General features: G+C 38.4%; 2 protein-coding genes across 3 annotated transcripts in view; both read left to right on the forward strand.

Moving 5' to 3' along the window:
- Positions 1-15,817, forward strand: part of LOC134285577 (uncharacterized) — a 29,177-nt gene extending 13,360 nt beyond the window's left edge. The window contains exon 2 of the mRNA XM_062846630.1: positions 1-15,817. This exon is cut by the window's left edge and continues 13,032 nt beyond it. The gene's annotated coding sequence lies outside the window, so the exon portion shown is untranslated.
- The window catches only part of LOC109622760 (tachykinin-like peptides receptor 86C), a 436,364-nt gene that overhangs the window by 245,418 nt on the left and 163,137 nt on the right, over positions 1-27,809 (forward strand). The gene's annotated exons all lie outside the window — the stretch shown is intronic.

The following is a 27,809-nucleotide window of genomic DNA, read 5'->3' on the forward strand; positions in this document are numbered from 1 at the left end:
GGAGCTCTGAGATAAATTGGTGGAGAAACCACGAAAAAAAAAACGTTTGGAGAAATTCCTGTAGAAATTATTAAAGATAAATAATTTATGAAACTTTGGAAGAACTTCTGAAACTTCTATAAGAATCCTTGGTGAAATGCCAGAAGTGATGCATGGTGTAATTTCAAAAGGAGCCCATAGGAATGTTTTATGGAATACCTAAAGAATTGCTTAGAGGGATTGAAAAAAAAAGGGAGATTGAAGAAATCTCCTGACAGTATGTTTGAAGACAGCCTAGAAGAATCATCGAAGGGTTTTCTTAAGGAATTCTTGAAAGAACTCCGGATACAATCGTTGGAAGAAATTTCTGAATCTAAATGGAATCTGAAAGTATTTTTAAAAAAAGATCCTGAATGAATCACAGAAAAAAAATCAAAACAAATAAAGTTCGACAAATAAAAAAAAACAAATTTGAGAAATTTCTAATAAATTTCTTGAAAAAAAATCTTGGGATATATTTAAACGAACTCTTTCATAGATGTCTAGCAACATTCTGAAAGTAATAATTGTAGGAGCTACTGAGGTTTGAAAGGGATTCTTGCGAAGGTTTCCAAATGGAACCAACTTCTGAAGAAATTCTTAAACAAAGAACTGCTGATATCCTTGTAGGATCCTCCAGTTTTTTTTTTTTGAGAAATTTATTAAGAAACTTATGTTTTTATTCTTGGGGAAATTAATAGTCCATAATGAAAAAAAGCTTACAAGAAATTCCAATCCAATAGCTTAGCAATTATTGTCACAAGTTCTGGGTGACGTGCTGAAGAAATTCCTTATCGAAATCTTGGAGAAATTTGTAAGAAAATCCTTTGAGTACTTCGTTGGAATGACATCTAAATTAATACACACAGACATCGCTGAAAAAATGTTTACAGGAATAACTCGAGAAAAACTTTACGAAATCCTTACAGGAATCTGTTAGAATATGTTTAAATGGTTTCTGGAAAAATATCTGGAAAAATCGCGAAAGGAATTTTAGACATTTTTTCAACATATGTTCTTCGAAATTGACAATACACTCGAAAAAACATACATAGACGATAACTCGTACTTAGCCAACTTTGTCAGATGTGAAGGACTGTGATACTACAAATCAGTAGCATGAATTACGCTTTCCGTAGAGCCAACGCTCCGTTTACCGTTATTAAAAAAAATAAAAAAAAAATAAAAAAAATAAAATAAAAAAACTAAACTGATTTGAACTCTATCTCAAATCTTGTGGTGACACCTTACTTGGTTCGTTTCTTTCCTACAGACATCTGCATATCATGCACATGCAGATGTCTGTAGGAAAGAATAGAATAGAAGATTCACTGAACCTACAGGCAATCATAGGTCTAGTTGGTGTTGCTTTTAGTCATATTAAAAAAATGGAAAATGGCAAGGGAATAGGAATGTCTCGACTCATCGCCACATAACTCTGCTCCCACTTCTTTTGATCTTATCTTGTGGCTGCTATCGGCTGATAATCTTCGCCCAACCAATAAAAGTAGCTTATTTGAAGCCTTTTTTAAGCTCTTATACAGCAAAATTGTTGATCGTAGAATGGTGTAATTTCTCTTGACTGTCCCATAAATAAATTGGATGGAAGTGAAAACAAATATTTGTTTGGTGGAGCAAAATGCGCACGAAAAGTCGTCATTTAGGGCATTACCGCTCTTCAATCCGCAGCGCCATTATGCCATATCAACTCAGACAGTTTTCTTTTCTGCATGAAGTCTCTTTCATAATGTAAGATCTAAAGCTAAATGCATCCATCTTATGTATGCCAAAGAGGCAAATCGGGAAGATCAAAAGCTCTTCTTTGTTTGGAACGCACTCTCTATTTCTATTCGGTACATTGCTTCAATAATATCGCTGGCCACATTTTGCTGCTCGATTATCTTTGCGGTGGGATAACATCACGTCCAGCCTTTGGAATCTCTTTTGGTTCCCATAGGACACTCGTTTTACGCTGTTCAACATTGTTCCTTCTATTTGGGTTGCTGCTGTGACTGATGATTTGGTGACGGACGATCCAATCCGATGACACCCACACTTTTTGTCGCCAAATTCTGGCTTTAATCTGATCTGATCTCTTAGCAAACTATCTCTCCAAGCGCAGTTCAGTGGGTTCTTAATACTAGTTTTAGCCCATGGAAATGATTGACTACGAAATGTTTCAAAGTTGCTCAAATGATTCCAATGAGTCTCAAAGGCGGTTAAGAGAAGGCATATTCCAACTGCATACGTCGAATTGATTTATCTTTTTGAAAGGCCCATACGTTCAAAAGCTTGACGGGGCCAAAAAACTAGTTTTTTTTTGTAATAAAATAACAGACGAATTGGAATCACAGTGATGAGTATGTTGATCTTTGCGTTAGTTGATTTAACTGAATCTTTAATTTTAAGTGGGAAGAGTTTTAATGGGTCTTATATTATATTACTTGATCATGTTTTGAAATCATTGTTTCACTTGTTTTTTTGTCTTTTAATCTTTACCTGTATTTATTACTTCTTTATTGCTTGTATGATAAGCAACAAAAACACGTTCTTACAGTTTACTGCCGACCATCGTGAGTGACACTCATGACTGCGGGAGCCGTACTGGTAGCTACAAATCCTCTTACAGTGGTAGATCTACCGCGCCTTGGTCGCAGATCGATGTCTATCGGATCCTATTACGCACACGTTGGATAGTGTGTCGGATTCTCTGTGAATAATCTGCTTGCTTCAATGGGTATTGCGATTGAACCCCATTTTCTTAAGTAAGTACTAGGGAGAGAATCGACAATACGGTTGCGGCTGCTTTCCTGCACTCGACTGAAAAATTTGTGTGTTATTGGAAATTTAGCTGACATTTCTTCTTCGCCCTCAAAAAAAAAAGAAAAAAAAAGCGTTAGTGAACAAATCTGAAATATTAATAATTTTTGGAATGTTCTAAGCTTATTCATCCCCAAATGTATTACAAAAGCTCCTTTGTGCAATAGGATAATCACCTCTTAGATTGTTTTTTTTTTTTCGGTATTTTTGAGCCCATATCAGAAAAACTTCCTTTCTGATATTTACTTTTTGCGCTCTCATTCCTAGTCGTGTAAAATAGGCTTTGTGATTTAAAATGGTCGAGAGAGTCTTTCTTCAGTCAATCATCTCTTCATAAATTTATTCGTGGGTTGCCTCCGAGTTCTCTCGAAAATTTCTCAACGTTTAGGCCCTGATTTCATCAGGGATTACTTTTTAAATTCTTCTTGAAATTTGTTTAAAAAAATTCTTGGAAATTTCTACAGGAATCCTTTATTAATTTAAAAAAAAGTCTTCCAGAGACTTCTCAGAAATTCGTATAGAAATTTCTTTCAGAAGTCCGCCAGAGATTTGTTCAAAAATAACTTTGCAAACGAGATTCAAAAATTCCTCCAATGATTCCAGTAACTCCATCTCCAGGTATTTCTTGGGTAACTCTTCCAGCGATTCCTACAGAAATCTGCCAGCGAAATTTTAAGAACTTTCGCCACGAATGCCCTTGGAAATTTCTCTAAGAATTCGTTCAGGGTTTCGTTAAGTTAATTCATAGTTTTTTTTAAGACTTATCTTCAAAGTTTTCTAGAGATTTTTCCTGAAATTGATTTAAGAACTCCTTTATAAAGCTTTCCTTGGAATCCTTCTGAAATAACTCCATGAATTTCTTTGGAAATTTCTCCAGGAATTCCTTTTAGAGAGTCTTATTCGAAATCCCTTTTGAAGATATTTCAAAACATCTTCGATTGATTCCTTAAGAAATTTGTTTTAAATCTATTTTAAGAATTTTCCTAGAGGATTTTTTCTTGAAATTTATTTTCCATAGATTCTTTCAAGGACCTCCATGGATTCTTTTGGAAATTCGTACGAGAATTCGTTCCGGAAATCATCCACGGATTTCTTAAAAAAACCCTAAGTCTATTATCTGTCAAGAATGTGCTCTAAGAATCCATTTAAAGAATTAGAAATTCCTCTGGAGATTCCTTCGCAAATTCTTGATGAGATACCATAATATTTTTTGCAAGAATTTCATGTTTTTTATTCTTCAAAATTGCTCCTTGGGTTCGTTCAGAAATTACTCCAGCAATTCGATCTTAAAATTCACCAAGGTTTTTTTTGAGAAACTCTTTCGGTGGTTTCTTCAGAAATTCTTCCTAGGATTTTCAAGAAATTTTTCCAGCGATTTTTTTCCAAACCTTCCTAAATGAAATTCCAAGAAATTCCCTTTAAGAACTCTTTTTGGATGATTTCCATGGATTCCTTCTAAAATTTCATCATGGTTTTTTATAATTACTAAAGATTTTCCTGGAGAAGTTTCCGAGAATTTTTTAAACACTTCTCAGGAAGAATTTGAATAGTAATCCTTGATTCATCGTGGATTACTTTTTAAATTCTTCTTGAAACTCGTTTAAAAAATCATCGGAAATTTCTCCAGGATTTCTTTATTTAATTCTTTCTAAGAAACTTCTCCAGAATTCTCCAGAGATTTCTCAGAAATTCGCACAGAAATTTCTTAAAAAGTCCACCAGAGATTTGTTGAAAAATAACTTAACAAACTGTAATGAAAATTACTGCATAAACCTTTCCGGAAATTTCTTGAGGAAATCATCCATAGAATATTGCAGGAATTCCTCCAGAGATTCTTGCATAATTACTTTCAGTGATTCATTGAAAAAATCCTTCAGGGTTTCCTCCATGTGTTTATCCGGATATTTCACCGACATTTTTTTTTTAGGGATAACTCCATGAATTAATCCACGAATTCTTTTATGAATGTTTTCATAAATATATTTTCTTTGATTTTCGTTATGAATTTTTTTAAGAACTTCTCAAAAGCGTTTTTGAGGGTTCTGAAAAGAAGTAAATCTAGGTATTTCTCCAAAAATTCCTGCAGGAACTCTTTTAGAAATGCGTATGCAGATTTCACCAGGAACACTTTCCGAAAATCCTCTGTACCAAAAGAATTCTTCAAAAAACTTTTTGGAAAAAAAAATCTTCAATGATTTTTTCTAGGAATTCCATCCATGGTTTCTCGTGAAGTTTCCCAATAAAGTTCCTCCTGGGATTCTTCTAGGGATTTCCCTAAATTTTTTTTCAGATATTCCTTCCTGCTCGAACTTGTTCAAAAATATTTCCAGAGAAATTTTCAGAATTTTAGGAATTTCTTAAGACTTTTTCAAAAGTTTTTGTATGGAGTTTTTAGAAATATATCTTTCCTTCACAAATTCTTCCAAGAATCACAAAGATTTTTCAGAAATTGGTCCTGCGTTTCCGTCAGAAATATTTTCTGGGATTCTATCAGGGATTCCTGCAAGAATTGTTTCAGATTTTCCTCCAGGATTTTTTTTCGGTAATTTTTCAAAAATTGCCCAAAAAATGATGAAACATTACTAGGAAGAATCCCTGAAGGATTCCACTAAAAGCTATACCTTTAGAGCTTCTCAGAAACAGTTCTTGGCAATTTTCTGAAGATGTTTTGACAAAAAGTCCCAAAGAAATTGAAATTAGTTCTGGATGAGTTTTTGAAGATACCTTCATGATTCAAAGGAAAAATGCATGAGAAATGTCTTAAGAGATCCCTCAGTGATTACTGAAGATATTTCTTTGATAAAGTCTACAGAAAATGCAGACAAAAGTACTTGTGGAATTCCGAAAGAAACTTCCAAGGAAACTTTTGAGGATTTTTTTATTATCTCTGGAGGATTTTTCAAGAATTTCTAATAAAATTTCTGTAGGGATTAGTAGAAAAAACTTCAAAGTACTACCTGAAGAAAATTATGTAAGAAATACGGAGCAGAAACAAACAAGAAATCGTGAAGAAATTCTTCAGAGAAACTAAAAGTGTAGAATAAGATTCATGTTGAAATACACATTATTAAAAGAAAAAAAAGAAAAAAATAACCGCTGAATAGATTCTTCGAAACAATACTAAGCAGAGCTGGAAATATTAACAGAATTATTTTTTTCCATTCTATTCTAAGAGTTTTTTTAATGCCTTGAAATAGGCTCCTAAAGGCCTATCTCAATTTCTGCATAATTCGATCAAGCATTGATTAAAACGACATGTTTACTAATTTTTTAAGTTTTCCTATTAGGTAAAGTCCATAAAACATATTTTCAAAATTTTGAACAACTTTTGCAACACTCCTTGGTTAGCACTCAATTTTGGGTAAATTTTGTTTACCGTGTATGTCAAACAGGAATATTTGCTGTCAAAAGTGAGCCAATGTGATGTCTTTTGCAACCCGCCGTTTCACTTTCGTTACGTCAAGGTTGACCTGGAATGTCAAACAAGACCTGATCATCAATATTTTATTTTCGAGTTTATTAACTATTCTGTCATTTTTTAAGTTTGGAAAAATTACCATTGAGATCAGAAAAGCATGCTCCTTCGTGTTATGCAGCAAAACCGGGAAAATATTTTTCATTTTAGGACCCTATTGCTGATGGAATCTTTGGAGAAATCCCTGAAGCATTACCGAAAAAAACACTCTGAAAGAATCCCTGAAGAAATGTCCCAATAAATCCTAAGCAATCTCTGATACCTGGAGGAATTTCTGGAGAAACCCTTGAACAAGTTTTAGAAGAATTAATTGAGATTTTTTTTTAGAATTGTCAAAAAAATTACCGAGAGAATCTCTGATTATTTGTAGCAACACTCGAACGAATCGCTGAAGAAATGCCAACCATAATTTTTAAAAGAGTTTTTAAAAATTTCTTAATTTCTAATGGAAAACACTAGAGGAATTTCTCAAAAAACAAAACCTCTCGATCTCTATTAAAAAAAATCTTCAGCAATTGCATCGTTTGCAGAAATTTTTTGAAAAATTTCTAGAAAAACTCCGGGAGAATTCCTAAAAAAAAACTCTTGAATTAAATTCCGATAACATGCCCACAAAATTGTTTCAAGAAAAACAATTAAAAAAAGAGAGAGGCGGATATGAACCAGCCTCGGGCTGAAAATCTCCCTAATAAAGCTAATAATAATAACAAAAAAGATCCTAAAGAATGACTGAAGAAGCCCCCGGGCCAGGAGGATTTCTATTTGGGAAACTCGTGACATTCAGAATGAATCTTTCGGAAAATTTCTTCCAGAAACTTCTGAAGGACACCCAATGCAAATTTCTGGAAAAAACCCTCAAAGAATCTCTGGATAATTCCTGGAGAATTTTTCAAACACATGGGTGAGAATGCATTCTAAAGGGATACGTGAAGGAATTTCTGAAACAATTCTCGCTACTTTTTATAAAAATTCTGGAAAAAAAACATTGATAATCCATGAAAGAATTCCTCAAGAAATTTTTATTGGTGTTCCTGGAGATCATCGAAGAGGTTGGTTGGTTGGTTGCCTACGAGTCTCCTCAGAAATTTATCAACGTTTAGGCCCGTTATATACAGGGGATACTCAAAATAACTGGGACAGGTAAAATTTTCACTTTTCAAAAAATGTTAAACTCGCTGTAACTTTTCGAAAAGGGCATCAAATGTTCTCAAATTTTTACTGTAAGTTCATCAACTAGTTGTGTGTCAGTGGTCAAAATTTGGGAAAGATCGAGCCATTCTACACGAAGTTATAAAGGTTCTAGAAAAAGGTATAATTATCCGATAGCCAACTTTGAGCTGTTATATCTCCGGATTCAATGAACCGAATGCTATGAAATTTTGATCCTTTATGACTTATATAATGAGCTATTAAAAACTTTTGACTAAACTTAAAATTCTTTTCACGAACGAAAATTATTACGATTGGATTATTTTTCCAATATAACACCAATTTATCCAAAACTTCATCATCGTTTCAAAATTAGAGATAGTAATTATAGTTCATTTAAATTCCCTCTAATTGACTTGAATATATTTATGTTTCAAAGAAAAACAACCAAATAGCCGGCATTAAATTGAAAAAGTAATGGGATGCATATGAAAAATAGATAAATTTACTATAAAAACACTGAATAAATGAAATCGCCTTAACTTTTTTTCTTATTTATAATTTCAAATTAAGTAAACTGTTTTTCAAAGTTCATTATATAAGTCATAAATGATCAAAATTTCATTGCATTCGGTTCATTGAATCCGGAGATATGACAGCTCAAAGTTGGCTATCGGATAATTATACCTTTTCCTAGAATCTTTATAACTTCGTGTAGAATGGCTCGATCTCTTCCAAATTTTGAGCACTGACACACAACTAGTTGATGAACTTACAGTAAAAATTTGAGAATATTTGATGCCCTTTTCGAAAAGTTACAGCAAGTTGAACATTTTATGAAAAGTGAAAGTTTTACTTGTCCCAGTTATTTTGAGTATCCCCTGTATCAAAGAATCATTAAAAAATTTTCAGCAGAAGTTTTTTTTTCCAGTTTCAGGGTTTTTTTTTTCTTAATTTCTAATGGAAAACCTTAGAGGAATTTCTCAAAAAAAAAAAAAAAAAACTCTGGATCTCTATAAAAAAAAATCTCCAACAATTGCATCGTTTGAAGAAAATGTTGGAGAAATTTCTAGAAGAATTCCGGGAAAATTCCCGAAAAAAAAACTTTTGAGAAATGCCCTCAAAAATGTTTCAAGAAATACATGCACGAACTTTCTTAGCAATCGCTGAAGGGATTTCCAAAACAAAGGCGAATGAACCAGAAAGTATAAAAACTTAAAAAATAAAAATAAAAAATAAAACATCCTAAAGAATGACTGAAGAAACCCCAGGGTCTGAAGGATTTCTTTTTGGGAAACTCGTAGACTAGTTCCAGAATGAATCTTTTGATTTTTTTTTCAGAAACTCCTCAAGGACACCCAATGGAAACTTCTGGAAAAGTTCCTCAAACAATTTTTGGAGAATTCCTGGAGAAATTTTAAAATACATGGGCGAGAATGCATTCTAAAGGGGTACGTGAAGGAGTTTCTGAAGCAATTCTAGCTTCTTTTTATAAAAATTCTGGAAAAAACAATTCCGCAAGAAATCTTTAGTGGTGTTCCCGGAGATCATCGAAGAGGTTGGTTGGCTGGTTGCCTACGAGTCTCCTCAGAAACTTCTCAACGTTTAGGCCCGTTATATATCCAAGATTTATTAGAAAATTTTCAGCAGAAGTTTTTTTTTCAGTTTCAGGAATTTTTTCTTAATTTCTAATGGAAAACCCTAGATGAATTTCTCAAAAAAAAAAACTCTCGATCTTTATAAAAAAATCTGCAACAATTGCATCGTTTGAAGAAATATTTTGAGAAATTTCTAGAAAAACTCCGGGAGAATTCCCGAAAAGCAAAAATCTTGAATAAAATTCTGATATTCTTTCGGGAGAAATGCCCTCTGAAATGTTTCAAGAAATACATGCACGAACTTTCTTAGCAATCCCTGAAGGGATTTCCAAAACAGAGGCGAATGAACCAGAAAGTTTGAAACCTCCTTAAAAATAAAAAAATAAAAAAAAAAGATCTCAAAGAATCACTGAAGAAACCCCAGGGCCAGGAGGATTTCTTTTTGGGAAACTCGTGGACTAGTTTCAGAATGAATCTTTCGGAAAATTTCTTCCAGAAACTCCTGAAGGACACCCAGTGAATATTTCTGGAAAAGATCCTCAAAGAATTTTTTTAAGAATTCCTGGAGAAATTTTGAAATACGTGGGTGAGAATGCATTCTAAAGGGATACGTGAAGGAATTTCTGAAACAATTCTCGCTTCTTTTCATAAAAATTCTGGAAAAAAACATTGATAATCCATTGATAAAGAATTCCTCAACAAATCTTTAATGATGTTCCTGGAGATCATCGAGGAATAAAAGGAATACATTATTAAAGAATTCTCAAGGTAATCTTTAGAGGAATTCTTACTAAACTCATTGTGGCCCGTAAAGTGGCAGGATAGTTCGAAAATATAGTCCAAAAAGGTTCTGAAGTTCAGGATTATCAAATTCTACAGAATCTACCTCAATCGTCATTCAATCTACGTTTGCGGTTACTGTCCGCTGATATCCATGGGACTCCGAAATGCAACGAGAAGTCTTTTGTGAGGTCGTACGACATTGTAAGGTTTACAAAATGTTCTGGAGTTCAGGACTTTCAAGTTCTACAACATCTAGATCAATTGTCATTCAATCTACGTTTGCTGCTATTGCCCATTGATATCCATGGGTCTCTGAAATGCAACGAGACGTTTTTTGTAAGGTTTACAAAATGTTCTGAAGCTCAGCACTTTCAAATTATACAGAATCTACCTCAATTGCCATTCAATCTACGTTTGTGGCTACTGCCCGCTGATATCCATGGTGCTCTGAAATGCAACGAGACATCTTTGTAAGGTTTACAATATGTTCTGGAGTTCGGGACTTTCAAGTTCTACAGAATCTACCTCAATTGTCATACAATCTAAGTTTGCGATTACTGTCCGCTGATATCCATGGGACTCCGAAATGCAACGAGAAATCTTTTCTGAGGTCGTTCGACATTGTTAGGTTTACAAAATGTGTTGGAGTTCAGGACTTTCAAGTTCTACCGAATCTATCGCAACTGTCATTCAAACCACGTTCGCAATTACTGTCCGCTAATATCCATGGTGCTCCGCAATGCAACAAGAAGTCCCTTTTGAAGTGTAAATCCTGCAAGAATGCCCCTTCCACGATAATTTGAAAAATAGTAATGAAAAAAGTGAAAAACTTTTTCATGGAGGTGTTTCTAGGAATAATTCATAATTAGACGCAATATTGAGGCCATTTTCATGGGGGCGTGCCAGTATAGGGACGCTGAAATTTGGAAACCTTGAGTGATCAGTTTTTATTGTATGCCATGACAGTACTGATCAGCGTGTCTCGTCCAGCTGATCACGATGCCTAGGAAAATAGTCGTAATAAACCGGTGCACTTTCATCTAACTAACAAGCTAAGATTGGTTCTACACTAGAACTGAACTGATCACTCTGCCCAGCTGTTCCTATTTATCCACCTTGATGAAATGCAATTGCCGGTTGGCTTCCTGGTACGGCATCTGGCGATGAAAGATGTTTAGACTTGTTGATAAAAGGCGTCGAATGGTGTCTTCTCAAGAAAACGTCCTTCAAAATATCGTACCGTTGCGAAAAACTCAGGCCAATTGCTCCTATATGGTACGATAGCGTGAGGTTACTGGAGTAACTCAGATAAAATATTATTGAAGCGGTCAAGTGAAACTTCTGAGGTGAAAAATCAAAACTTAAGAGCTGGTTACTTGCATTAGAAGTATCCTAGCTTTCTTAGGGGATTAGGCTGTCCCTAGAAAGTCGATGTTAGAAAACTTAAGGTGTTAAACCCTAAAATGAAAGATATGCAAATTTGAAGCATTTTTGTAGAACATTTCGATTTTCTAAAAAAAAAATATTTAGACGTTTCGCCAGGGTTATTTTTGAAAAAAAATTACCCTTTTCATAAAGTTTCTCAAAAAAAAATTTCATAATATTTTTTCAATTTCTGATTTTTTTCTTTTTTTTTCTATGGACCTCTAGGCATTCTTAAAGGGTATTGGTTGTTCAATTGTTGTGTTTATATTGACAGCATGTTTCATAAACCAATACTCTTCAAGAAAATCTGGAGGTCCATTGAACAAAAATATAGAAAAATAGTCAGAAATTGAAAAAAAATACGAAAATATGGGTTTTAAGAAAAATTTCTTAAAAAGGGTCATTTTTAAAAAATTCCCCCTTTCGAAACTTCTAAATCTCTTTTTGCATATCTTTCATTTTAAAGTTGAGCACCTTTTTTATTTTTTTCTTTTTTTTTCTATTTTTTTAATTTTTTCATATTTTATTTTTGTACCATTTTGACTTTTCGGACACCGATTTTTGTTTTGAGACAACCTACAGAAGATCGAATTCCACCTTGGTTGAGCAGTCACTTCCCCAAGATGAGTTTTTTCTCAGCGAAACACACTCACGACGTGATCAACCTACGACTGCGTGGTGCTGTAGGGCCCTAACTTCATCCGGTTGTTTCTTTTGCGTATGCTCTTTTCGTCTGTCTATACAGGGTGGCAGTCTCTCGTCTTAATTTATTGACTTAACCTGCTTATCTACTGTTGCGTGAAAAGAGGCAGATAATTGACGTCTGTTCTATGTGTTTAAATTGAAAATTTAATACTATCTCTTCACATTAATGGTTATGAACAGGCACTGGCTAAGTGAGAGGATCTTTTCAAACATTTTTATGAGTACCAACTACTGTAATTCCTATTAAAATCTTCCAAGTGACAGTATTTACCAGGTTCAATTATCACATTTTCAGTAGAAGTTCTTTCTAAGAAAATATAAGGAGTAGGTGGATTGGTCAACCGGTTTCACCTTCAAGCCTAGCGCAGATGCATTTTTCGAATTGATCGGTAAAATTATGCGGAAGTAAGTCCACCTTGGCACGACACATAAATTTAAGTCTTTTATAATCTGGAATGTCTCCCATCGATGCAGCATCAACGGGCCAATTGAAATCGTCTTAACTTTTCTTAACCGAGAAAGATTTTATGCCGCCAAATGTGACGATGAGAATTATTTTGAAAATCTGTGAACTTTCAACCAAAATTGTCGCACTCTCACTTACATTACCGAAATTCTCTTCATTTTGAATATTTTTCTTTGACTGCCAAAGCCAGTTGCCAGTTGCTTTTCATATTTTTATGGTCGATCAGAACTGAAAGAGGAGTGAGGGTGGTTCCTACATTAGAAGTCCTAGCTTTCCTAGAGGATTAAGTTGTCCCAAAAAAAAATCAAAAAATGAAAGATGCGCAAATTTGAAGCATTTTTGTAGATCATTTCAATTTTCCAAAAACAAATTTTCAGAGGTTCCGCCGGGGCGAGTATTGAAAAATGACCCTTTTTATGAAATTTCTCAAAAAAAAATGACATTTTCATAATACTTTTTCGATATCTGACTTTTTCTCTATTTTTCCATGAACCTCTAGGCATTCTTGAAGAGTATTGGTTGTTGAAATCTTGTGTTTATATTGACGGCATATTTCAAAAATCAATACTCTTCAAGAAAGTTTAGAGGTCCATTGAAAAAAAATATATAAAAAAAGTCAAAAGTTGAAAAAAATATTACGAAAAATCAAAGATGAGAAATTTATTAATAAGTTCATTGTTTTTTTTAATTGCCCTGGTGGAACCTCTTATTATTTTTTTTGCATATCTTTCATTTTAGGGTTAAGCACCTTTCTTTTATTTTTTTTTCATTTTTTTTAAATTTTTTATTTATTTTTATTTTTTCTTTATTTTTTATTTTTTTATTTTTTTAGCATCTTGACTTTTTGAATACCGATTTTTATTTTGGGACATCCTATAATAGAGGATCAAATTCCACTTTGGTAGATGAGTTCCTTCCCGAAGATTCTTTCTCAGGGAAACGTACTCACGTGATAAACCTACGGCTACGGGGTGCAGTAGAGCTCTAACCTTATGGGTTGTTACTGTGGCGTATGCTTTTGTCGTCTGTCTATACAGGGCGACAGTCTCTCGTCTGGACTTATTAACTAAACCTGCTTATCTATTGTTGTGTTAAAAGAGGTAGATATTTAACGTCTGCTCTGTTTTTTTTTTTAATGTTTGTTCACCGCTTTTCTCGGTGAAGTCATTCTATGTGTATGTTCTATGTGATCAAATTGAAATTTAAATTCTATCTCTTCGCATTAATGGTTGCGAACACACTGATTAAGTAAGACGATCTCTTCAAACATTTGTATAAGTACCATCTTCTGTAATTACTATTCAAATCTGCTAGGTAATAGCATTTACCACGTTCAATTATCACATTTTCAGTAGAAGTTCTATTCAAGAAAATATACGGTTTAGGTGAATTTGTCAACCGGTTCACCTTCAAGCCTAAAGCAGATGCATTTTTCGAATTGATCGGTAAAATTATGTGGCAGTATGTCTACCTTGGCACGACACATAAAATTAAGTCTTTTATAATCTGGAATGTCTCCTATCGATGCAGCATCAGCGGGCCAACTGAAATCGTCTTAACCGAGATGGATTTTATGCCGCCAAGTGTAACGATGAGAAGAATTTTGAAAAAATCTGTCAAAATTCAACCAAAATTGTCGCACTTTCACTTACAGCACCGAAATTCTCTTCATTCTGGGTGCTTTTTTTTCTTTGACTGTCAAAGCCAGTTGCCAGTCGCTTTTTTTTTGTTTATGCTGAACCAGATCTGAGAGAGGTGTTAGGGTGGTGCACTAATAACACATTAGTGCCACTCGTTTCGGTAAATTCTTACTGAAACAATTTGTCTGAATCTAGTCTTATCTGAAGTATACGTGTAATTCGTACCTACAGTTTACTTTAATGTAATGTAAAGAGTTCTGGTCTAATCTGAAACTGACCTAATCCACAAACAAGCTCCACCCCAAACTGGGGTGCTGCGAATCTGGTGAAGTCGTAAGCCAATATGATTCAGAACATTGTCTTTCGAAACGCGATATTTAACCTCGCACTAACTCTTAACTTCTTTTCTCCCAAAAACGGTTTTCAACTGATTGATGTTCTTTGGGATATGCGTCAGTTTTGTTTCAGCTGGTAGTCCTTTCCATGTTCAATTATCACATATTCAGTAGAAATTCTTGAACGAAAAAGCTGAGTTCAGAACATGAGCCCACATAGGATTTATGTGGATTGATTTAACCGATCTGCCAGTAAAACTTCTCATATGATCTGCAAAATTATGTGGAAGTATGTCCACCTCGAAGCGTTTAGGAAACAAACGTGCAATCAACGCACGTTTGCGGCAGCATCAGATCAAACAATCACAATACTTGCCACAGTTTTACTTACATTATCGAAATGATCATAGTCTTGATGTTTTAGGAACGTTTCTTCTTTCAACCACTCTGTTGGATCATTGATCCGCTGGAAGCACTCAATCTTCTACTACCATGGCAGTGCCAACCGCTGTCTATCTGTTTATTTATAGTGAAGCAGGAGTACTGAGTGGCATTAGGCTGCACTACTCCTGTCACACAAATGTGGGCAATTTCATCGTTGCTGTTGAAATCCACTTTATCTCCCTAAAAACTTTTTGACTGCCATACTAAACTCTCATTATCACTAATCTTGTTCTTGTTTTGTAAGAATTTCGTGACAAAAACATGTGGAATTTAACTTTACTTACAAAGCATCGGCGAACGCCACGCCCTATCTGAAACCGTTCTTATCTGCAGTTGGTCTAAATCGAATTATACGTAAATGGAAACAATTTGTCTAAATGTGCCTTGTGCATCTTACGTAACTTACTGGAACAATTCGTTCTCAATTGACTTACTTCGCTAAAGCTCCACTACTCAATGATGGGCCAGTATCACACCACACTACTCATAACCACGTCATGTCACTGTGACTGACGCTTAGCTAGGGGAAGGACATGCAAGGGGAATGCCACTTGCTCTCGTTCACGTCCCATAAGTCTAATTTGAAACTCATCAAATGCTTAATTGCAGTACACTTTTTCTAGTTCGATATTCTTTGATACGTTTCAAGTTCGATTCATAGCGGGTGGACTGCCAATCTGACTCCATGTATCGTATGATATTTCCAATACTATTCTGGTCTAATCGTGAACTGATTTAATCTTGTATGTTAGTATTTAAGGCACGCGAGAAACACAAAATCAAACTAACGGCAATCTTAAATGTTACGAAAAATAATAGACAGTGTAGGTGTTATTTCATGTTCTGTTTTCTGTACTAATCTGTAACAACAAACAATGTGAATTCTGTTTAAGTTTACCCTTGAGAAAAAAAAAACACGCAAAATAAACTAGACCGAAACTTCGGACAATATCAAACCAGTCGTTTTGTGTTTCCCTTATATTGAGAAAGCCAGTTGAAATAAATGGTAAATAAATTTCGTCCCAAGCTGTTCCGGTCTGAACCTGGTCAAATGAAACTACCTGTGGAAACTGTTCATTACTACTATCGATCACCCAACATACAGAGTGTCAAATATGTAAGTGCCGAGTGTCGAGAACGGTTTTGAAGGAGAATAACGCAGCTTGGGTGGTAGGTAATACTGCAGCATGGGACCCGACAGCGCGTGGAACGATGTAAAAAGAAGCGGAAACAGCTGACCCGGCTCTAGCGGGAGAAAAATAGTTGTCTGTAAGAAGCGCAGTGCGAAAAAATTGAAGAAACACAGAAGTTCAACCAGAAGCTCAACGCTTCGTGCAGCGAGCAGAACCTGCTGAGATAATGGCTGGTTTCCACCTGGTAAGTACTGTGTAAAAAGATAGGACATGTAATGGTCACGTAAAACTTTTGCAAGCAAAATTACGTAAGCGTTCGCAGTTGATAAGTAATTCACAGCTAGAAAGATTTGCCAACATATGGCACTGTCATGCGATGCTGTCAGTCATGTTGTTAACCCTCTAATACCCAACTCAACCCAAAGTGCTATCCCAGATCATCTTCCGTCGTCTGTCACCTAAAACGAATGAGTTCGTGGGAAGTTATCAAGCCGGCTTCATCGACGGCCGGTCGACAACGGACCAGATCTTTACCGTACGCAAATCCTCCAGAAATGCCGTGAATACCAGGTCCCAACGCATCACCTGTTCATCGACTTCAAAGCGGCATTCGACAGTATCGACCGCGCAGAGCTATGGAGAATCATAGACGAAAACAGCTTTCCTGGGAAGCTGACTAGATTGATTAAAGTAACGATGGGCGGTGTGAAAAACTGCGTAAGGGTTTCGGGTGAACTATCCAGTTCATTCGAATCTCGCCGGGGACTGCGACAAAGTGACGGACTCTCATACCTACTCTTCAACATCGCTCTGGAAGGTGTGATGCGACGAGCCGGGCTCAACAGCCGGGGAACGATTTTCACAAAATCCGGTCAATTTGCGTGCTTTGCGGACGACATGGACATTATTGCCACAACATTTGGAACGGTGGCAGAGCTGTACACCCGCCTGAAACGCGGAGCAGCACTGGTGGTGAATGCCTCAAATTCTTGTACGAGTTCCCGGGAATTCCTGCAGAAATTCTTTTGAAATTCCTCAATGAGTTTCCAAGAAAATCCTCCTGGAGTTTCCCAGGAACTCATCTAAAATTACCTCTGAAATTCTCGTGCAATTCTTCCAGAATTCCTGCAGGACTACCCCGGAGGGATTCCTGGAGGAATTTCCCGGAGGAATCTCCGAAGAAATTTCTGGAGCAATCACCAGAGGATCTTCTGGAGCAAATCTGCAGAAATTCCTTCTGAGTTTCTGAGACTCCTTCAGGGATTCCTTCTGAGATTTCTCCAGGAATTCGTCCGGAGATTCCTCGAGGAATTCGTCCGGAGATTCCTCGAGGAATTCCTCCGGAGATTCCTCCGGGAATTCTTCTGGGGATTCCTCCGGAGATTCCTCCAAGAATTTTTCCGAAGATTCCTCCAAGAATTCCTCCAAGAATTCCTCCGGGATTTCTTCCGGAGATTCTTCCGGGAATTCTTCCGGAGATTCCTTCGGAGATTCCTACGAAGATTCCCGCAGTAATTTTTACGGATATTCCTCCAGGCATTCCTTCAGGAATTCCCCCGGAGATTCCTCCGAGGAATCCCCGGAGTAATTCCTGGAGAAACCCTCGGAGGAATTCCTGGAAGAATCCTCAGAAAAATTCCTGGAGAAATCCTCGGAGGAATTTTTGGAGGAATCCTTGGAGGAATCCTTGGAGGAATCCTTGGAGGAATTCCTAGAGGAATTCCAGAAGGAATTCCGGGAATTCGTAAGGAATCTCCGAAGAAACCTCCGGAGGAATTCCTGGAAGAATATACGAAGGAATTTTTGGAGGCATTTCTGGAGGATTCTCCGGAAGGTTTTTCCTGAGCAATTTCCGAAAAAATACTGCAGGAATCTCCCAAGGAATAATTGGAAGAATACCTGGAGGAATCTCCGGAGGAATTTCTGGAGAAATCTTTGGAGGAATTATTGGAGAAATCTTCCTGATGCCACTCCTGGTGTAATCTTAAAAGAAAATCCTGGAGAAAACCAGAAGAAACTATAAGAGGAACCCATAAAGTTACTCCTAGAGGAGACTTAGAAGGAGCTACTGGAGGAATCCCGGAAGAAGTTGCTGGAGGAAGGTTATCCCAGATAAATCTAATAAAGAATTTCTGGATAAATCCCAAAAGGATTTTTTTGAGCTTGAGGATTCATATAAGAAACGTCCAGAGAAAGCCTATGTCCTAGAGGGATCCCAAATAGTTCTATTTTAGAAAAAAAAAAAAACTCCTGGAGAAATCTTAGAATGCATTCCTGCTGAAAATTCTAGAAGGAACTCTTGGAATAATCCCGGATGGAATTCTTGCGGGAATCTCCGAATAAATATCTGAGTGGACCCCGGAAAAAAAATACTAGGCATTCTTCACATCCTTCTTGCGTCAAATGCTGCGTTACTTACGCTCTACTTGTCAACAGGAAACTTAGCCTAATGATGGAAGGCTCCTTTCCTGAAGTGATTGTAGGGTGGAAGTAGCACTTCGATGAGCACCTTAATGGTATGGGGGTTTTTGGGCTCGGGGTACCAAAACAACGACTACGCAGTAGTGCAACAGAAGACATAACTGATCCAACTCACACGCTGATGGATACCATTCACCAGCTATCCTCCAGTGCCTGTCAGTGGGAACGAGCAATCACCATTTCGACATCAGGGCATCTTCCAAATCCTCCAGAAATACCAGGTTCCAACGCAGCACCTCTTCATCGATTTCGAGGCGGCATACGACAGTATCGACCGCACAGAGCTATGGCATAACATGAACGAGAACAGCTTTCCCGAGAAGCAAACAAGACTGCTGGAACCTTTCTTTTTAAGCCATTTCCAAGCAGAAGAAAATAACAAGTGAATAACATATTGAGGTATTTATCTTAAATACTACCATGCCTTGATATGCCCTTCATTAGGTGGTAATAAGAGGCAAAATAACAAAAACGAATACCAAAATTTAGTATAAATAACACCTAGAAAATAACAAGTCTTATTATTTCAATAATGAATGCATACCTAAAATTTCAAGTGCTGTATTTGTTATCCCAAAGTTATTGAATAACAAACTAATAACATTTCTTGTATTAAATGTTTCATTTGTTCGATGACTTCATGATGTAATAGCAAATCTTGTTCTTCGGTTATTTTCACTGCTAAATCAAGAAATACCACATCAATACCAAACTCTGATCAAATACCTCCAACAGTTATTGTGATGTTCTCATGACATTTCGTAGCAACAACAATTTTAGGTATTAGAGCACAAGTTGCTCTCCGCATGGTATTTGTGAGGTATGCCCTTCTGCTCGGGTTGGCAGGGGGTGTATAAATTGGACGTGTGTATAAATTAAAAGAAACATAAAAAGACGGAATTTTGAGCATAAATTACGTCAGAGCTTTAAGGAGGGAATTCAGTTCCAGAGAACAGGTCTTGCTCCTGGGCAATTGAGATGAGGCCAAAGGAGTTTCCAGAAAGCCAAGAAATGGGGTTCCAAGAGACTTCTGACGCATTTCAAGGGGATTTCAGGAGCGTTGCTTCAGGTTTCGTTGATGTTTCAATGGGATTACGGGGAAATCAAGGACGTTACTTCAAGAACAACTCAGTGTGGGCCTCATTAGCCTTTAACCGCCCGTAACTCGCGCAGTTGGCCACCACTGTTAGCACCACGGTAATGCTGAGTATAAAAAGGGAAATTTTTTCATCGTGTTTACAAAATACAACAGCGCAAAAGTTTCAGGGAGTTTCAGGAATATTTTAGGGGGTTCCTAGAGGTTTTATAAGCGTACGATAATATTTCAGGGGCGTTTCAAGGGGCTTCAAAGTAATATTGAACTAATTATGATGATTTCAAGAACACCCTTACATCAAAGGGCATTTCAGGGGCGCTTCAAGGGTTTTATAAAGAGGTTCCTGAAAATCAGCTGCAACTTCCTGAACTACCTCGAACACCTACCAAACTGCTCTGAAACTTGCTGAAATGCCACGGGAATCCTCCTAAAATCCCCTTGGATCCCATGCAACGCACCTAAGACCTCCCGAAACCCCCGCAAACGCCTGCATAATGCCTCTGAAATCCACAGAATATCCTCTGAAACTTCCTGAGTTGCCTCCGAAATCCCACTAAAGCCCCCTCAGATCCTAAAACTCACCTGAGTCTCTCTGAAACTCCCGAAAACGCCTCCGTAACGCCTCTGGTATCCTTAGGACTTAGTTGAGACAGGTTTTCCTTGTTGCAGTAACTTCCACTGGCTGTTGAATTCTTGTTGCTGTACCAGCGAAACTAGCATTAATTCTGCCGCTTCCGTTTCCTCGTAAGTCAGTGTTTCGGTGCAGGGGCGATTGGGTTCCTTCAGCTTACAGTTCCGAGCAAACCGCAGACAGTAAGCGATGGCGCGCGTTAAGCGCCGGAACGAGGAGAATCTGCCAGCCTCCTGTCACCGCAATACTGCCCCACAGGAAAATAACGAGCCAACATCTCTGGTTCCCACTTCCAGCCGCCTCGTTGAACACAATAGCGGCGGCTCGGCGGCTTGGTTCCCCATGACAGTGCAAAGTTTGTAAACAAACATAATTTCAGGAGCAACAATCAAAAGCGGCGAAACTTTTTTTCACAACCAATTTGTTTTTTCACCTTTTAAAATCGTTAGTTTAAGCGAAACATGATTTTTAATTTCGCAATTATTTATTCAAAAATGAAGTCGTAATAGTATCAGCTCGTCTCCGTCACGGGAATAAAGTTTCCATAATTTTTAGAATTGTTATTGATATGATGCAGCCACAGTCAATAATCGATCCTGGATTTTGATGCTGACCTCAAAAACATGGCCGCGTGACAGGAGGCTGGAATCTGCTGACCAGTTCATCGATGAAGGAGGGGTTGTTTGCTGCGGTAAGAGCTGTAACTGCGGATTTTCGCATTTCGTGGAGAACTTCGATGTTGCGATTACCGCTGAGTGGCTACGTTGGCCAGGAATCCATGTCGTGCTGAAGCCAGGTTGGGCCGGTCCACCAAATTTTGCTCTGAAGAAGCGATTCCACTGACGTACCCCGTGAGATGAGATCAGCAGGATTTTGTTGACCAGGGACATGATTCCATTTGCAGTTCTCCGTTGCCAGTTGTATCTTTGATTTGCAACAAATGTTGTCCAGGCCGATGGAACGGATTTTAACCAGCTAATCACTGTTGTAGAATCCACCCAGAAGAAGGTTTCAGGTCGAAGCTGAAGCGATACAATGACTTTCTCATAGAGTTCCGCCGCAAGCAGGGCACCGCACAGCTCTAGGCGCGGAATGCTCTGCCGCTTTAATGGGGCAACCTTCGATTTAGCCGTCAAAAGCGCAACTCTTGTCACTCCGGCGGCGTTGGTAGAACGCAGGGGATTCTGGGGTAATACGCACCACTTAAGGAAGATGCGTCCAAATGCATATAAAAAGGCAATAATTTATTGGTTTAATGCATTCATTCATTGCATATACTTTCATTCTAAGAGAAACCAAACAAAATTTCAACCTTAATACAGTTCAGCTCTTGAAAATAACGTTTTTTGTAAAGACTAACATTACGGCTTCGTATGTTTATGCGGGGCAGTATGCACCCTAGCTCGGGGTAAAATGCACTACAACAATGGGGCAGGATGCACTCAAACAAAGGGGCAAGACGCACCACAACATTGAGGCAAGATGCACTGTCGAGTTTAGAAATCTTTTTTCTTCTTAGACAAAATGCATGTTTTATAAGGTTTTAAGACAAACAATAGCTCAATTTTGTTTGCGATTACTTACAGAGCACTCATAGATATGATTACAGCTTGTTTTCTATAGGTGCGTTTTGCCCCAACGAATGGAGTGCATATTGCCCCAATCAATAGCAAAAAATAAAATAGTTTAAAACATATAATTTACGTAGATTACTGTTTAAGTTATTTTTCCTATGCTTAGCATTGCCCTCAATGAACTGAATAAACACAACAGCATTAGATGTTTGGTCGATTTTCACCATCAAATCATTCGACAAACGATCGGGAAAATTACATCAGAATCGTGCTTTTCAATTTTATTCATTTTTCTCACTAATTACGTAACGCAGATATGTAAAATTTTCCAGATGCTCATTTATTAAGACGTTCTATTAGACTGATGAAGTTTCAAAGCTCTAAAACCGATAATCCCTGAAAAACAAAGGGGGTGCGTTTTGCCTCGACAGTGCGTATTACCCCAGATGCCCCTAAGCACATGCGCCGTAAGCTAGTTCGGATGCGTCGGAGAATAGATGCAGTTGAATTGATGTTGCGTCTTCGACCAAGATGCAGCGCTCTATTCGAAGATCGTTTAGAAGGTTCAATTCCGAATGGTATGTTTGCCAATATTTACGAGAGGCTAAGGGCAGCTCCTGATTCCAGCCCCAGCGGATTCCAACGTCGTCCTTCAACGTCCATAGGCTCTGCATAAACAGTTTTGCTGAAGTGACTACTGGGCCCACCAGTCCCAGTGGGTCAAACAGCCGTGCGATGTGCGAAAGTGCTCGCCGCTTCGTCAAAGGTTGATCTGCAGGATCAGAAAGGTTGATTTGGTACCGCAGGTGGTCTGTCGATGGCTCCCAGTGAAGGCCAAGAGCTTTGAGGCACTGATCTCTGTTCAAATCCACGGAAGGCTGGAGAGCACAATTTTCTGGTGAGACGTCTTCGAGTACAGCAGGAACATTTGACGCCCATTTACGAAGTACGAAGCCTCCCTTGCGTAGCAGTGCATCGAGTTGAGTTCTTAGCTGGATTGCTTCTTGCACTGTCCTGGCTCCGGAAAAAAGGGGGAAAGTTCGGGAAAGTTTTCATTCTCGTCGCTGGCTAGTTGCTGCAGTACTCTGGTTGCCAAGTACGGGGCACTGGCCGTGCCATACGTCACCGTCTTAAGCTCAAGTGTATGCAGTGGTGCATCTGGTGCGGGTCTCCATATTATCCGCTGAAGAGGGGTGTCTCTTTCGTCCACAAGAATTTGCCTGTACATTTGCTTGATATCGGCTATTAGCATAATCGGCCGCGTCCTGGACCGCATTAACTAACCAACTAACAATTGCAAGTCACAAACAAGCAAGCTTGCTGAATTATTGCTTAATAATGGTAATGATAGCTGAACTAAAATTATGCTCTACACATTACTGTTTAAGTGATTTTTCAATTGAGAAAGTAGTCAATGTTCGACTTTCCTCATCGGTATCAACTATGATAAATTAAAACACTTTTCAAACGTTTAACAAGAAATTTATTCGGCAAGCATTGATTCCTTAACAAAGGAGTTTAACAAAACATTTGTCTGCATCTTATTACGCTGATGTATCGATAAGCATATGCTCCTGAACAATGTGCATTTCACTTGTCAAATAAACGCCTTCAGCCCGTCATAGTTTGACTAGGAGCTTTGTTCGGATTATGAGATTAATCATGGCTAAAACTGTTTAGACAACCAAGTTTTTAAAGAACTAATATTTTAAACGAATCACATAAAATAAAACAGAATAGAATTATGTAGTTTAACATTGAGTGCCAAAAGACGTAATCAACGTAAAAATGAGGCATGTAACAAGATATCTTGTGCCTTGATTATTATATTTTTTATCTTCCGCAGCAGTTCGATTGTAGGAGACACTTGGATCGATGCATTTGACATTGCAGTGCTGTCGTGTTTACTGAATATTGTTCCCGCAGTCACCTAGATAACCAAACAGCATTCAGAAATCGACACATTTCAAGTATCCCTAAACATCCATATGCACTATTTTTTTAACATCAAGATTCCATGACAAAAGCATAAATAAAAAAATTGCTTAACGGATCTTCGACTGAGCATGAGAAGATAACCTGAACAGATGCTCTGAATGCACCATGTCCAAGACCATACCGCACCACATATTGTCATACATTTTTAAAGATCGATATTTAATAATAAAAATATAAACATATTCATATCGCAATTAGTACATCTGGAAACAATATCTTCAATAAGGACCAACACTTTTTGGCCGCATTCGATACAAGTTTTCTCACCATGCGATAAAAATACTGACAGCGAAATCACAATGGAAAACACTTGTTTTGGGCTGAACAGTTGTTGAGTATAAGGCGTTGTTCAGTTGATTACCACGTGCTGTGCTAATTCACCACTGCTGAACACAAGTTCAGGAGTGACCATTATTGAGTCATGGGAAGATTATGTTTTGCTTTGGGTGCTGCATCTGACCATCTCTAGGATGGCGCAGACAGGAAGGCATGCGGCTGGCAATCGACAGGTCTCGAGTTCTAATCCGGATTTAGGTAATTTTATATGTAATTCTTATTTCATAATAGGTGTTCTCATAATAATAATAATAATAATTACTCTCGTGAGAGTTCAAAATTTTTGCATTTTATTTATTTTCATTCATTTTTGCCAAAGCTGAATAACAACTTTCCTGTACATTTGTAAAACGTTTTGAAGAACAAAAAATTAAGTTTGTGCACAACATGATGCTTTATAACTTCTCCAAATTTGTGTGAACAAAACTCGAACATATATTGTACGTGAAAATAATTCAAATGTTATTCAATATTATGTTGAATTAATTCGTCATAATGGTGTTTGTTAAATGAGTGATTGTTAGTTGGGTTACTATCGAGCGGAGGTCTTGCTGTACAATAGGGCCAACCATCAGGGCATCGTTCAGTGATGGGCCTCCGGGTGTTTTGCATGATGCATCGAACACCACGCGTAATTTTGTTGTAGTGCTTTCCTCACGCACTACAGCGAGATGAGGCAGGTAGTAGCAGGGTGCTGGTGGAGTCTCATGGTCGAATACTTGTTGCATGTGGCCCAGAAATATTCGTCCATAAAACTGTTATATTGTTGTTTCAGGATGACGTCACGATCGAGTCGGGATTCCAGCATGTGAAAACGTCGAATTGCAGTGCGTCGATTATCAGCTAGTTTGGTGAGAATATCCTCTTTCACTGGCAGACGAACACAGTACCGGCCTTCCGAAGTTCAAGAAACATTTTGTTTAAAGTGGTTCTCACAAGCCGCTTCCTCGACAGAGTAGCAAGAGGATGTAGTGTCGTTCTCGAGAGACCAAAATCGTTCCATGAGTTGATGAAGATCGCTGATGGTAGCTAAGTTAGCTACAACCGGTTTCGCTGATGGAGAAGTTTCCCCTTTGCCTGAGACCACCCATCCAAGAACAGAATTGATCAGTGTTGGTTGATCATCACCCAGATTGATTCTGCCTGCGAACTTAAATATGTCGAAAAAAACCTCAGTTCCTAAGATTACATCAATTTTGATGGATTGATGGAAAGACGGATCGGCAAGTTCAATTCCAGGCGGAATTTCCCAGGAAGAGGCGTTTATAGAGGCTGATGGGAGATCGATGGTAACCCTCGGTAGAATTAGGAAGTCTAACGAAGCGGAGTAGTGACACACACGGGAGCAGATTGTAGAGCGCAGTTTGTAGCGAGCTTCGGTAGTTGATTGACCTATTCCGACAACAGGGCACCACATTTTCTGACGATGACCTTTGACAAGCTGCGAAAACGATTGAGTCATAAAACAGCGTTCTCTGCCGGAGTCGAGTAGCGCTCGAGCTAGATGTTCCGTCCCGTTGTCGTCAATAAGTTTGATGATCGCAGTCGCAAGGAGGACGCTCTTACGATGGTTTCTGGTCGCTGCAAGACATGGAGAGCTGTCGAGAGTCGCTGATAGCGACACAGACGGTTGTTCAACGGAAGGCTTAGTTGTTTGTTGCTTCATCTGAGCATTGTCTGCCGGTTTTGGGCTGGTTGAGTTCGGGTGTACGTTACTGCAGAGCAAAGAATGATGACGACCTCGGCAGTGTCGGCAAGTGCTCGTAGACGAGCAATCGCGTGCCTGATGACCTCTCCTCAAGCAATTCCGACACAATTGGTGCTGACGAACTTCCTTCTCCTTATCTTCGGGGATGAGTTTAGCGAATGTTGCGCACTGGTACAGTGGATGATGGTCGTTGCAGACGATACACTTTCGGGAACCGGACTGGAAAGCTCCGTGGCTGGCAACCGGGCGCTGTGAGGGTTTCTTTACGCTGAATCCTGGGCTTTCAATAGGTTTCCCGATCGTTTCGAGAACAGTAACACGTCGTTGTATGAAAGAAGTAAGATTCTGGAAGGATATCGCAGCCTGTGTCGAAGAAAACTCCTCCCAGTCTCGTCTTGTTGTTGGATCTAACCTGATGCTGAGCATTCTGATAAGAATGACGTCCCAGAATTCCGTTTTTTCACCAAGCTGCTTGAGCACTTTAACGTTTGCTTCAAACTTTTCGACGAGAGATCGCAGCTCTGTCGCTGATTCCCGCTTTAGCGATGGGAACTCGAACAGTGAGTCCACATAGGATTTCTTCAATCGCGCTGGGTTCTGATAGTGGTTTTCCAGGAGGCTCCAGGCGACTATGTATTTGTTCGCCGTTATGGCAATCGTTTGAATCAATTTCAACGCGTCTCCGGAGAGCGAAGAGCGGAGGTAATAGAACTTCTGTATATTAGACAGTTCGTGCGACGTAGGGTATTGGTTCCCTTATTAAGCATGTGGCTCCCATTTTCATCCCGCGAAAAACAAAGGATTGAAGGGCTGTTTGTTTTGTTTTTAATTTTTGTATTTTTTGTTAGAAGTGAGCACCCATGAAAACAAAAAGAACGGAGTCAATCGGTGCCGTAATCGCTTGTTTTCGAATAAGATGAAAATGGGAGCATGAGATTACTGGCACGCATACCCTATGTACCAACGAGACAAACAAATCGTGAAAGTTCATCCAACTATCGAGGTTTCCGCTGAACACCGGCAGTTTCACGTCGGGAAGCCGGACGTGAGAAGACGTAGCAGGGACATGCGCAGTTGAATGAGAAGACGTAGGTTTCAGCGGCGGCGTAGGGTTTTTATTCACCGACAGTAGGAAACCTTTGACCTTGAAATAGTTGCTCTCAAATTCCATGCGCGTCGAGCGTCTCTAGCTCCGCTTGCACCAAGTTGAAGTCGTTCCACAACGTCACAAGATGGTCTAGTCGGACGGGTACTTGGCATGCATCGGTCTCTTCCTCGTAATTGTCCATGAACTCCTTAATTTGGCTGAACGATGCCAGCAGGCTTTTTTGGCGGGTCTTGAAGCCTTTCAGACGACGTTCCGTAGACATTGTGAATCTTTGAGAAGGCAATTTTATGCCTTGAACGAATCAAATTTCATCAACGATGCGGGGCAACAGGTGAGTGCAGCTTCGGCAGGGTGGTGTCTATCTGCTCCAGACACGTGAATCCAGAATAGGAAAGATGGCGACTCCCAGATGAACGTACGGGTGGATGCACGGAGTTCAACACACATCCGGTTCGAAGGACCAATGTTGATAGTAGCGGTTCGCAGCGGAACTTTCTTACGTTTTTCCTTTCAGGTTTCACGGCTAGCACTATAGCAGGTAAGTATCTTGTTTCCTTCCACTTCTCTTCTTTCAGGTTTTTTCAGCATGCACTACACAACACCGCAGGTAAGTTCTTAAATCACTGTATTTCTTTCTTAAATTAACTTTATTTCCTCCTTCTACACTATATTGTTCTATATTAACTTCACTTTACTTCCTGAGTTCAATTTTTCTTAACTAGTAACTAAATTTCCACAACAACTTTGACGTCTCGTTGGCAGATCGAAGAAAAAAGACCTTTTCCATCTGTCACATTCAGTATTTATAGCCGATACCGTCGGAAGTCGCCGAAACTTCTATGCGATTTTGCGTTATACCTCTTCCTTCGGCCATCGAGGTTTGACG

This window comes from Aedes albopictus, chromosome 1 (assembly GCF_035046485.1).
Source record: "Aedes albopictus strain Foshan chromosome 1, AalbF5, whole genome shotgun sequence".
In the NCBI taxonomy this organism is placed as follows: domain Eukaryota; kingdom Metazoa; phylum Arthropoda; class Insecta; order Diptera; family Culicidae; genus Aedes; species Aedes albopictus.